Raw genomic sequence first — 11,067 nt, forward strand, 5'->3', positions numbered from 1 at the left:
ACTTCTTTTGAGCCAATCTGTTCTAGGCATGCACGATATGCACCAGTTACACTTTATGATATTTTATTGCTGTTTTCTATAAGAAACTGATGCTCAAAAATGTTGATCTGGCTTGGCCACGTGAGTGATGTGGAGAACGGACCATTGAGAACAGCAGCACGAAAGGTCTTTCCCTTTGTACCTTTGTACCAATTACCTATCATTGCACCCCCGTCCCCCACAAGTAAAGCAGCTCAGAACTACAAACGTCTGTTATTTCACAGTTTCTATAGATCAGGAATCTTGGGACAGCACAGGTCACGAAGGAGGCTGTAGTCAAAATGACAGCCAGGGAAGCAATCACTTGAAGTCTTGACTGGGGCTGGACAATTACATGCCCAACAGCACACTCACAGGGCTGTTGGGAAGTGGCCTCAGCGCATCACTGACCACTGGCAGGTGGCCTGGCTTCTTGCCACATGAGCCGCTGCACACAGCTTCCTGAGTGTCTTCACAACACGGCAGTTGTTTTCCTGAGCCAATGATCCAAGGTATCCTTTTGACCTAACCTCAGAAATCTCACACCATCACTTCTGCCACATTCCATTTGTTAGAAGCACATTGTTAAGGATATTGCTGCTGCTGCTGCTGCTGCTAAGTCGCTTCAGTCGTGTCCGACTCTTTGCGACCCTATAGACGGCAGCCCACCAGGCTCTGCCGTCCCTAGGATTCTCCAGGCAAGAATACTGGAGTGGGTTGCCATTTCCTTCTCCAGTGCATGAAAGGGAAAAGTAAAAGTGAAGTCGCTCAGTTGTGTCCGACTCGCAGCGACCCCATGGACTGTAGCCTACACCAGGCTCCTCCATCCACGGGATTTTCCAGGCAAGAGTACTGGAGTGGGATGCCATTGCCTTCTCCAAGGATATTGCAGGGGAGAGGAATTAGATTCCACCTTTGGAAGGACAGAGTATCGGAGAATCTGTGGACATGCTTTAAAACTACTACACCCTTCTAAGAATTTAGAAGAAATTGCTTTGAACAATCCATCAGGTGCCTGGATTATTAAGGGGAAGGAGGAGGTTTGTATAGATATCAGAGTGTGTGGATAGGTCATCATCAAGAATCCCACCCTCTTCGGTACTCTCTTACAGGTTCAATCTAATATAATTACTTCTCTGAGCCTCAGCGTCTCATCTGGAAAATGAGCAAAACTTGTTTTCCAGGTGTTGTGAACTGCATGTGTCTCCTCAAAATGTATGTGTTACACCGAGGAAACCAGAATTGAAAGAGACGCGTGTACCCCAATGTTCATCGCAGCACTGTTTACAATAGCCAGGACATGGAAGCAACCTAGATGTCCATCAGCAGACGAATGGATAAGGAAGCTGTGGTACATATACACAATGGAATATTACTCAGCCATTAAAAAAAATACATTTGAATCGGTTCTACTGAGATGGATGAAACTGGAGCCCATTATACAGAGTGAAGTAAGCCAGAAAGAAAAACACCAATACAGTATACTAATGCATAGATATGGAATTTGAAAGATGGTAACGATAACTCTATATGAGAGACAGAATAAGAGACACAGATGCATAGAACAATCTTATGGACTCTGAGGGAGAAGGTGAGGGTGGGACGTTCTGGGAGAATGGCATTGAAACATGTATATTATCATATGTGAAACAGAACACCATTCCAGGTTCAATGCATGAGACAAATGCTCAGGGCCGGGGCAATGGGATGACCCAGAGGGATGGGATGAGGAGGGAGGTGGGTGGGGGGTCCAGGAGGGGGAACACATGTAAACTCATGGCTGATTCATGTCAATGTATGGCAAAAAATATTACAATATTGTAAAGTAATTAGCCCCCAACTAAAATAAATAAATTTATATAAAAAAAAAAAATGTATGTGTTAAAGCCCTAACCCCCAATGTGATGGTATTTGGAGATGGGTCCTTTGGAAGGTAATCAGAGTTAGATGAGGTCATAAGGGTGGGGACCTCGTGATGAGATTAGTGTCCTAATAAGGAAAGATGGCAGAGAGCTCATGCATGTGTGATCTCTGTGTCTCCTCCCTCCTCCCAAACACAAAGAAAGGAGATCGGGTGAGTAGAAGAGGCCTCAGGATGAAAGCTACTTTGCCAGCACCTTAATCTTGGACTTTCAGCATTCAGAACTGAGAAAAATAATGTCTTTTGTTTAAGACACTCAGTCTCTGGCACTTTGTTATGGCAGCTTGGGCTGACTAACACACCAGGTGTGATGTCAGAGTCAAGTGGAGTGTCAGGAATGAAGATGTCCATGTGTTTTGAATAGGAGGTCCAGAGATGAGGTTTGGATGGGGCCTTTGCTTCCTATCTTTATTCCCTAAGAACAAACGACCTCACCTTCCCCCTTGTCCACCGGTCCCCTCACGGCGGAGGTTGGCTGTCAGTGGAGAATGAGACTCTGCTTGCTTGTGGTCCCAGCTGCCAAATTGAGGAGAGTGGACCCCGTGAGATCAGCTCCCCAAATCTGTGATGACAGTGTGGTTACCCAATCTGAACCCTGGCAGAATCAGAGAGAAAGCAAGCATGTTCTTCCATCCTGGGGGTGAGGCACAATCTGGAAGGAAGGGAATGAGGTCAAAGACGAACAGAAAGAGGAAAGAGGAGGACCAGTCAGATGGGAGAACCGCCCATTAGATGCCCTGTTTCTCCTCAAAACACTTGGTAAGCGGATTTAATTGTTGAACATGGGAACCAGCTCTAGGCCTGGAGCGAGTTAGGGAAAAGCAGACGTAACACTACAAGGAAACAGGAGCTGGATCATAACATACAACCAAAATTTAAAATGGCAGAAAGATCTTTGAACTCACATAAACTACAGAACTGGCTGCAGAATGAACCAGTCAACTCTGTATCTCTGAGTGGCTGGTGGGTCCCAGGTGGTATGTATCCCATTATTTAATACTCCTTTTAAGCACTAACTCACTTGATGACTTTACGTGCCTTGTCTGGGCCTCATTTTCCTCAATAATAAAGTAAGGAACTAGGTCTGGACCAATGGTTTCGAACTGGGCCCATTCATGTGGGTTCTTGAAGGCACTCATGGGCTGGGAGAGGATTGCCTTTGAATAATTTCCAAAATTTGAAGACTTCTAGTGGGAATTCTTTATTTGTCAGCCCTACCTCCCATAAGTCTGTCCAGACGCCAAAAAAGCCATGGTACGTGCTTGGCTAAAGTAATAGCCACTTTGTATGGAAAAACAGGTTACTTCTTGCTGATTGAAAACTCTTCTTGGTAATTATGTATCACACCTTTGATAAACAATCAGAAAATGGAATTATTTCCTTCAAAAAACATTTAACCAGTCAAAATAGTTTAAAATAGACTCTCAGAGGAAAATTGGTTCCAGCAGGCCCTTGTGGTCAAAAGCTTTAAAACCAGTAAATTTAAATTCCCTTCAAGCCCTCAGTTCCTAATCCCAGCAGCAGATTCTTTCAGTCTGCCAGACCCACTTCCACTTACACCCTCTTCCAGGACATGCTCGTTTGTCTACAAGGTCTGCACTGGGGATTTTCCAAACAGCTTCCCAGTGATCCATGTGTCAACAGCTCCCCTCTCCGAAAAGGGCTGAGCACCCACAGAGCCCTGAGCTTCCAGAAGCTCAGCACTCTGCCTGGAGAGGGTATGGGAATAACACAGATTACTTCTTATTCCACAGCACCCGGATGACATGGGCAGGCTCTGGAATCTGCTCAGTTTTGGCTGCAAGCCACATGACTTACTTCAGTATTCTCTATAATACAGAGAGAATAATCATTCTTTCAAGGTGTTGTTGTCATAAGTGAAAAAGGCGTGGATACATGTAAAGCACAGAGTAACTAATTAAAGCAGCTCCAGGTTTCCAGGGAGGTAAAGAATTCACCTGCCAATGCAGGAGATGCAGGCTCAATCCCTGGGTCAGGAAGATCCCCTGGAGTAGAAAATGGCAACCCGCTCCAGTATTCTTGCCTGGAAAATCCCATGGACAGAGGACCCTGGCGGGCTGCAGTCCTCCAGGTCACAAAGAGTCGGACACGACTGAGCAGCACAGCACGTTCTTTAGCTGTTTGGGAAAATGCACACATGAGAGATGGTAAGATCAGTGGCAACACCATGAACAAGAGCTGGACATCCCTTGTGTGCCATTCACTAGACCTATACCTTTCATTATAATGCCTTCTTCCTCCCTACTCACCAATTCTAAGAGGAAAGCAAAAATGAACCATTTAAGAAGAAAAAAGGGAAATGATAGTTTTTTGAGTGCTTGAAGTTGGTCTCAGAAATATTTGGTTTGATAAAGTTAAGAAATATACATATGAATTACAGTCATTAGAGTTGCATAAATCTAGTGAACTGCTTAACAAAAGCACCTAATTTTATTCAGCGCAATAGTAGTTGCACATAACATTAAATACATTAGATTAACTATGCAGAAAGTTTCACTTGATTACAACACTGAGCTTTGTTCATACTTGCTCATTATCCATCGTTGTTACTTACCTGCTAACAACCTGAAAAATGAGACAGTCTACTACTACCTTGCTTTTTCTTTTACCATTATTTAAGAAAAATATTTTTTTTCCAAGATCAAAAGGCCATTGTATAACAGAGCCTAGAGTTTGCCCCATTTACAACCTGGAACGGCATGTCTATCGGAAGACATCTTCCTGGATTATGGGGGGGGTCGGGGGAGGATATCATTTCCCCAACCAGATCCAATCAAATCTCTCCACCAGGGTTTAGATAGTAGCTAAGATTAGTATGCAGCATAAATAACTAATCAAGTCACCTTACAGAATTATTTCTACATACATATGTGACAAGGATGAGGTTCAAATAAAAACAGGCAGACTGGGCTCCTCGCTGGACTTTGCCTCAAATCAGAATTGTTATGAGAGGTACATTTATTCACTCAGAACCTGTTATGCTGTAAGTACTATGTTGAGTGCTGAAGAAAAAGGCAGTGAGACAGACATGGAATCTACCCTCATGGATTTCATAGCTAGGGGTGGAAATGGACATTGCCAAGTTAACAACGCAATTTTATGATAATTGTGATGTCAACTAAATGAGAAATAGGACCTTTAAGAGAGCAACTCACCTAGACTCTGGTTAGAGGGAGGCTTCTGTGGGAAGGTGACATTCACCTGGACATGGAAAATGAACAGGAGCTGGCCAACAAAAAGGGAGGTGATGAGAACATTAGCAGAGAGAACTGTGTATTAAAGACCCCATGCAGGGTGGGATAGGAAGGGAGGTGGGAGGGAGGTTCAGGAGGGAGGGGACAGATGTATACCTATGGCTGATTCATGTTGAGGTTTGGCAGAAGCCAACTCAATTCTGTAAAGTAATTATCCTTCAATTAAAAAACAAACAAATGTAAAATTTTAAAAAAAAGTAAAGACCCCTTAGAACTGAGAAGAACGGGAAGCGGGTGTCTCTGAAGCAAGGGTGATTTGTACTGATAGCTGGACCTGGACCCTTTCAGGACCCTCTGACCTCTCCATACCCTCTCATAATCTGAGGCTTGGAAGTAGGACAGAACTTAAACTGTTTAAGGAAATAAAAAATGAAGCCCAATAAGTGAGGGACATCATGCTTGAGGGAGAGAGATTTAAGATGAGCTTGAAGCAATGGGCAGGGATAAAATTTTTAGACTTTAACCTAAGAGCAAAGGGACGCTATTGAAGGCTATTAGGTAGAGAGAAAAATACGTATCTTTTGAACGAGACCACGTAGGGGCCATTTGCTAGCAATCCAGACAAGAGGAAATTGCAGTCTGGACTAAGGTGTAAGAAACAGGAATTGAGAGAAATGCAAGTGATCAGATATTCAGCAACTACTCAGATGAGAGAGTGGTGACAGCAGGTGATGACCAAACCAAACCTCAGATTTCTGACTTGAACAACCGGGTGGAGAAGAAGCAGGTTTGGAGAGGAGGGTGATACACTTGCCACCTACAAATTGGCACTTGCCAAGGGCACTTGCCATCTACCCCTCCAAGGATTAAATCATGTGCTGCTGTAACTGCTGAACTTCAACACAGCAGTTGTGTGTTGTGTTGAGAGGTGAGGGCAGAAATCAGGAATGAGGCACTCTGTGCTCTGGAAAAACTGGCAGAACAGGTCTTCAGATAGTTGGTTATTTTTAGGAGCTGATTTTATGACCCCAATTTTTGCATCTCCTCAAATCCAGAAAAGCACTAAATTCCTTCATGATGACACCTGTTCCTCACGACTCTCAGAAAACTTTTGGTAAGATAGGTGCTTGATTGCATGAATGCCCCCTCACCAAAATGACACATATACTGACCTTCCCCCCTCCACGCCGCCCCACCTCTTTGGAGCAGTTTCTCAGAGCTATCTAAAGTGCTGTCTCCCGGCTATGGTCCTGATTTTGCCCCAGATAAAACTCAACTTGTAACTCTCACATTGTGCTTTTTTTTTTGAGTTGACACCCTCTACATTGGCCCTGTAGAGTCGGAGTTGCCTCTGAGGTTTTGAGTGAATATGTCCATAGAGGTCAGCTGGACAGAGACATGGAGTCTGGAGACAAAGCGCAGTAGGCCGCTTATCACTGCTATAGAGACAAAAAGCGAACTCATGGTCTGGAGCGAATCACCAAGGGCAAGAGTGTAGAGTGACGAGAGAAGAGAGTCCAGAATCAAACCCCAGAGAAGCCAGATATTTATAATTCAGAGCAGGAGAGGCTGAAAAACAACTTGAAAGAGTGACCTGAGTGGTAAAAAGAAATACCAGAAGGGTGTGGCATCCCTGAGGACAAGGGAAAAGACGATGCCAAGGGGCAAGAAATGGTCAGCCAAGTAAAATGCTATTGGGAAGTCAAGTAAGGTCAAGACAAAACAGCCTCTACTGGATGTAGCAAGTGGGGCCCTGGTGACTTCACCTCGAAGACTGCAGGGGAGTAGCGATAGGTGAGATAGATGGGATTGTATGAATGGGGGCTGGAAAAGTGAGGACATGTGTGGACAGCTCTGCTAAGATGCTGGGCCAATCGAGGAGGAAAAGCAGTGGAAGACAGAGGAGTGAAATGGGAGAGCCCCTGAACACAGAGTCTTCAGAAAGCAGGAGTGGGTGGGATGAAGGGAAAAGCAAGGGGGGAGGCCTTTGAAAGGAGGAGGAACACCTCCACCCAAGAACAGGAAGGAAGCAGGGACAGTGGGTACAGAAGCAGTCTGGGCTGAAGATTCATTGGCAGGAAGTTGAGGTTCTTTCCATCAGATGGTTTCTATTCTCTCTGAAGAGTCTGTAAGGACCAGAGAACACAAGAAGGTTTGAGGGGAGAAACAAAGATTTGAAACAATGTTGCCAAAAATGTGGGACACAAACAACTTGCAAGAAACATGGCGGATTTCCAGGCAGTGCTGAGCCTGGTTGAGGTAAAGAAGCATGAATTGAAGTGTTCTGCCAGGTTGTACCACCTTTCCCAGGATTGTCTTGGTGACCTAGAGCAAGCTTAGAGAAGGTAGAATTGCTTTGCTCCATGAGTATCACAGAAGGACAAGGGACAGAGGACACTGAGAGTATACAGAAGAGCTGGATTGGAAAGTTGGATCCAGGATTCAAAGTTGACTAAGAAGGGAAGTGAAGACAGAAGAGAGCTGATGAAAAGAGATCATGTGGATAAGCCAGGCAAGGAACCGGAGGTTGCGCTGAGGTCAGGGAATAGTTGTGGTGGTAGCATCTGAAACGCCAAGAAGAGGCAGTAGATAGAGCGGAAGGACTAAACAAGGAGATTTGGGAGGTTGGGTAGCTTTCATAACAAAGTCCAGGCTATAAATCTTACAGCAGATGACTGAGTAAAGGCAGAGGAAGAGATCATTGGAAATATGGAGGTCGTGGAGTTAAAAAGCCACGTTTTGGGTAAGTCATCTGCAAGGGCACTGAAGTTACCCAGGCTCACAGCAGTAGAAGGGAGGCCAGCAGAAGGCAGTTCAAGGAGGAGTACAGAGAGGCACTCAAATCATATGTGGATGAAAACGGGAGGCGGAAGGCGCTGGAGGGTCCCGGACAGCTGGCGGATTCTTATTTCCACATATGTACCGCTATCAGTTCCATACACTGCACATATGACCATTTTAGACTTTCTAAATCTTACAGGAGACTAGATCTAGATTTCTTAGAAGGCTCCCTAAATATAGATTTCTTGGACTTTCCTAATAAATAAAAGGACTGACATATTTATAAACATATCTCACCAGACTGAAGTCATTTTTACGTCAGAAAAATAACAGTGTTCAAGCACCAACCCTGGAGTCACTCAAATCAAGAACCGTATTTTTTTTTGCCAAGATGAATCATCACCTAGTGACACATCCAGCTGGGAACCTCCAAACACAGATCTTTTCCTCTAGAGTGCACATTCTTTGCCACTCCCCCAACACAAGTCTGTTTCAGCTCACATGTGATCATTTTTGTATCAATCTTTCCTACTTAATAAGAGGATAGAAAATCACCAGTGCTCTGTGGTGACCTTAACCGGGAAGGAAATCCAAAAGAGAGGGGATATATGTATGCATATAACTGATTCACTTGGCTGTACAGTAGAAACTAACATAACATTGTAAAGCAACGGTGCTCCAAAAAAAATTTACTTAAAAAAAAGTGTTTTCCCAAGTATAATTTGTCTGTTGATGAAAAGAAAAAGCCCCATGATAACAACAGTGCAAAATCTAACCTCTTCCTCTGATGTTTTGGCCCAGCATTATAACCAGTAATTCTCCCATCCTCATCTTGACTGAGGCATTAGCACCAAACATCCTAAGTTGCAGTCTAGGGAAAGAGAATGGAGGCAGAAAGCTGTCTAAATCAGTGCTGTTCACTGTGGCTGAAGACCAGTGCTGGTCTACCAACAGTGACCAGACTCTGGCAAGGGAGGAAAAGTAACGAAGAGTAAGTGCCTAAAAAACTGCATAGCAATGTGACAGGGTATTTTGTTTGTTTGTTTATTAGATTGAATCACTGAAATGGGGTTTGCATTTTATATATTTTTATCATTTTTATTTCATTTTCCTAGTAATTTTTGTTATTGTGTTTATTAAAATATTGATCCATAATGGACTGGAATTTTTTCTTCAGTCTGGGTCTTAGCCAAAAAGTGTGTTAGTTGCTCAATTGTGCCTGACTCTTTGCGGCCCCATGGACTGTAGCTCACCAGGCTCCTCTGTCCATGGAATTCTCCAGGCGAGAATACTGGAGTGGGTAGCCATTCCCCTCTTCAGGGGATCTTCCCTACCCAGGGGTAGAACCCAGGGGTCCTGCATTACAGGCAGATTCTTTGCCATCTGAGCCACCAGGGAAGCTCTTCTTAGTCAAAGCAAGGCTCTAAATCACACACCAAAGCTTATTCCCAGACCCAGGTGAAGTCTAAATTAGAAGAAAGAGACAGAGAGATACAAATGGTAGAAATACAAGATACATGCAGTCCAATGTTAATAGCTGCATTATTTACAAGGGCCAAAGCATGGAAACAACCTAGGTGTCCATCAACAGATGAGTGAATAAAGAAGATGCTATGTATACATAAATATACAATGAAATACCACATAATCACAAAAAAGGATAAAATAATGCCATTTATAGCAACATGGATGGACATAAAGATTAGCATACTAAGTGAAGTAAGTCAGATAAAGACAAATATCACATGATATAACCTCTATGTGGAATCTAAAATACAAATACAAATGAATTTATTTACAAAACAGAAACAGACTCACAAACATAGAAGATAAACTTAGGATTACCAAAGGGGATAGAGGAGGGAGAGGGATAAATTAGGAATTTGGGATTAACAGATACATACTATATATAAAACAGATAAATAACAAAGGCTTACTGGGAATTCCCTGGTGGCTCAGTGGTGAGCACTTGGAGCTTTCCCTGCAGGGGGCCAGTTTCAATACCTGCTCAGAGAACAAAGACCCCACAAGACACATGGCACAGCCAAAAACAATACAAGTGTATTTATATATAGGTATCTGGGGGGCTCCAAAATCACTGCAGATGGTGACTGCAGCCATGAAACTAAAAGACGCTTGCTCCTTGGAAGAAAAGCTATGACCAACCTAGACAGCTTATTAAGAAGCAGAGACACTACTTTGCCAGCAAAGGTCCGTCTAGTCAAGCCTATGGTTTTTCCAGTAGTCATGTATGGACGTGAGAGTTGGACTCTAAAGAAAGCTGAGCACCGAAGAATTGATGCTTTTGAACTGTGGTGTTGGAGAAGACTCTTGAGATTCCCTTGGACTGCAAGGAGATCCAACCAGTCCATCCTAAAGGAGATCAGTCCTGGGTGTTCATTTGTAGGACGGATGTTGAAGCTGAAACTCGAATACTTTGGCCACCTGATGTGAAGAATTGACTCATTGGAAAAGACCCTGGTGTTGGGAAAGATTGAAGGCAGGAGGAGAAGGGGACAACAGAGGATGAGATGGTTGGATGGCATCACCAACTCAATGGATGGGAGTTTGAGTAAACTCCGGGAGTTGGTGATGAACAGGGAGGCCTGGCGTGATGCAGTCCATGGGGTCGCAAAGAGTTGGACATGACTGAGCAACTGAAGCCTACTGTGTAGCACAGGGAATTATATTCAGTATCTTGTAATAACCTATAAAGGACAAGAATCTGGAAATATATATATATATATATATATATATATATATATATAATTGAATCTCTTTGCTGCACACATGAAAGTAATACAAAACTGTAAATCAACTACACTTCACTTAAAAAAAAAAGAAATACATATATTAGATTTCAAATCCCTGCTCTGCACCTACTGTTGACTTGTGTAAATTGGCTAATCTTAATTCCTCATCTGAAGGTAGGGGAAATAGCCCTTGAATTGCATATTGAGATATGCACTACATGAAATACTGTGCACAATACCAGGCCCACAGTAAGGACTATGAGTTGCCTTAAAAACCATGGGGTTGAACTCACAACTCATTGCTCCAATGAGAATTACAGGACCGCAGCAATATACCAACCACAGGTCCTGACAAGGACTGCAGTTCAGGCAAGTGAGG

Source organism: Giraffa tippelskirchi, chromosome 5 (assembly GCF_054371585.1).
Source record: "Giraffa tippelskirchi isolate mGirTip1 chromosome 5, T2T-mGirTip1v1.2.pri, whole genome shotgun sequence".
Classification (NCBI taxonomy): Eukaryota; Metazoa; Chordata; class Mammalia; order Artiodactyla; family Giraffidae; genus Giraffa; species Giraffa tippelskirchi.